We start from the raw sequence: 2,825 nt of genomic DNA, 5'->3' as shown, positions 1-2,825 counted from the left end.
CTGTCCAGGGCCTGCCGTTTCAGGAGATATTCTCTTAATGATATCTCTCAGTTTCTCTTGTTGTGCCTGTGAGTATTTTATTTCCCTATTCTGCAATATTTGGGACTCGCCTTCTTGCACACTTTGGCTTGTTTCTTGGTGTAGTCCTATGAAGGAAAACAGCCTGGCAAACACTGAGGGAAAAGAAGCACACGTACACACAGACAAATCAAACAAAGAAACACATTACAGGGGGGAAAGAAAAGAAAGAAAATGGGAGGGAAAGAGACGGAAAGAAGAGAAGAAGAGAAAATAAAAAGAAAAGAGAAAGAAGAAAAGACAAAAAAATATATTTAAAAGGGGGTCAGAGACAACAAAGGACAGTAAACTGTTTAAAAGTGTATGACCAGTTTAGGGGAGAGGTAAGGATGAGATTCAGGAGAATATATCTGGGTTGCAAGAAGGTGAAAAAGTAAGGGAGAAAGGAGAAAGGAATATAAGGAATAAAATTTAAAGGAATTGAGTAAAGAAAAAGGAAAAAAAGTAATAATGACAAGGAAATAAGTACGAAACTAGTGAAAAAAAATTTTTTATATATTAAAAAAACAAACAAACAAAAAAAAACAAGAAAACAAAACAAAACAAAAAACAAATCAAAACAAAAAAAGAAAAAAAGCGCAGCAGCTCCACCTGGTGGATAGGCGTGATTTCATGTGGTAGGTCTCGGAGTCTGTTCTCAGAGGCTCCGCCCCTGCCTGAGGTGACATGAGTAGCAGGAGGTGAAATGCGCACCTTCACAGACTCAATTGCGGAGTCCCCACCCCTAGCCAGGATCTCGATTGCAATGGGGGAAAGGAAAAAAACATAAAACAAAAAACCGAGTCTCTCTTAGTTTCTGATAGCTGTTGCTCAAGACGCTGTGCACTGCTGGAAATGAGCTGGGAGCTTCTACAGTCTAAGCGCGGCCCAGGCCTCCACCCACCACCGACTCTTTGTTGGGGGTCGCGTAGGTGTGTGCCCTATTTTTTCCCTGTGGGCACCCGGGATTCGTGCAGTCAGTGCAAGGGGCGAGGTGTTCCGTGTAAATGCGGTATGTGGTCCCGTTCCCAAAACCAAGTTCGAATTGTTCCTGCCTGGTGCAGTCGCCGTTTCCAGGCCACTTCCCGCTGCGGAGCGCACCTCCCCAGCACAGCCGCTTCTCACAGCCACAGACGCCTCTGATTCCCCGCCAAGATGGCTTAGGCTGGAAGCTGTTCCTTCTCTTGTGCCACCCCAGTTCAGGATTCTGGCTCCCCAGCAGTTATCTAAGGAGGGGGTTTCTGTCTCCAAGCGCAGCCAAGTGTTCTATACCTCTTCCCCAGTGACAGTTCTATGAGCCTGTTCCGACTCTGTCTCTTCCCTTTGTCTCTCGGGCGCCACATTGGGCTGGGGATCTTACCTCCCCTGCCAGTCCCGGGCTGGCCTGTTTTCAGATCTCCCCCGTTCGCCCCCACTCACTCAGGTATCCTTGAGGTTCTATTCTTTCTGGAGTTTGTATTTTCTCCTTCTGCTCTCGCAGATGAGCGTAATATCCTTCTCAGTTCGATAAATGGTGCGGACGGAGTTTACAGAGCTCCCTTTCTCTCTGCCATCTTGGCTCCTCCTCTAGAGGAACAGAATATTAAGGATGAGTTTTCAGAATTGGTTCTGGGGCTTGTGGAATTGGTTCACTGATCTGATAAGATTTAAAGGCACTAAAGACTCCACTGGAAGTTGTAAAGAGAACACTGAGAGTCTACGGTGTGATGCAGCAGCAGAGACACACAAAATATCACCATTGGATACAACTAAGTCAGTACTTATGGAAGCAAGGCTTTGGGTGACCATGCACATGATACCTTCAAATATTTTTGTGAAAGTGATAAATATAATAAAATTGGCTGTTTGCTTCTAAATGCACTAGAATAAGTGGGAAAGAAAACTTCCAGGTCTGCCTGACAGAGACCAGTGTATTCTGTTGAGCTGAGGTTGCTGAAAAACAAAGCCAGAATCTCATTCTGTGAGTGGCTGATTTGCAATGTAAATTGGATCCTCAGCCTCCTGATATTTGAAGGCATTAACTGGGAAGGAATGGGATCCTGAAAATTGGAATGGAGATATACCCAGATAATCCTGATGAACTTGGGGACACAGAACCCCTAAATTGTGATGAGTCTTCCTTGGCAATAGAACAAGCCATCCTGCTCCCACTGAGGAGATTAATCCTGCCTTACCTATAATGGCCTTGCCTGAGGGATTTGCCTCGTGAGACAGTGCTGGTTCTCCATAGGAGCCAATCCCACCACCCCTCTTTGCTTCTGGACCTATAACTAGGCTCACGTCTCAACAGGCCCTGAAAGATGGAGTACAAAGTCTAACCTATGGAGAGGTGCATTACATTGTAAAAAAAAATACATGGTCTTTTTCTAATGTATACAAACAAAAATCTGGGAAATGTGTGTAGAAGTTGATATTAAATGTATGAATTAATGATGGAAGGAACACAAAGTTAGATCAGGCTGAATTCATCAACATAGGTCCACAAAGCATAGATTCTAGATTAACTTTGCAGCTTGGAGTGTTAGGGCTCTAACGACTTGATTGTTTGGTTGAAACATGGGCCAGTAGGGGGGCTACATCAAATAAGTTGAAGTACCAGTGCTGCCTTGGTATATTGTAGAGAAAAACAATTGAAAAGCTTCAGGAGATTAGATGTTAGAGTGGACTTGTCATTTAAGACCTGCTTACCTCCCCAGGAGAGTCCAGAAGACACACCTTTCACCATGATTGTGAGAAATAAACTTATAAAGGGAGCCCCAACATTTTTG

This window comes from Suricata suricatta, chromosome 11 (genome assembly GCF_006229205.1).
Source record: "Suricata suricatta isolate VVHF042 chromosome 11, meerkat_22Aug2017_6uvM2_HiC, whole genome shotgun sequence".
Classification (NCBI taxonomy): Eukaryota; Metazoa; Chordata; class Mammalia; order Carnivora; family Herpestidae; genus Suricata; species Suricata suricatta.
The sequence above is the reverse complement of the archived record's forward strand: the minus strand, read 5'-3'. Positions refer to the sequence as shown.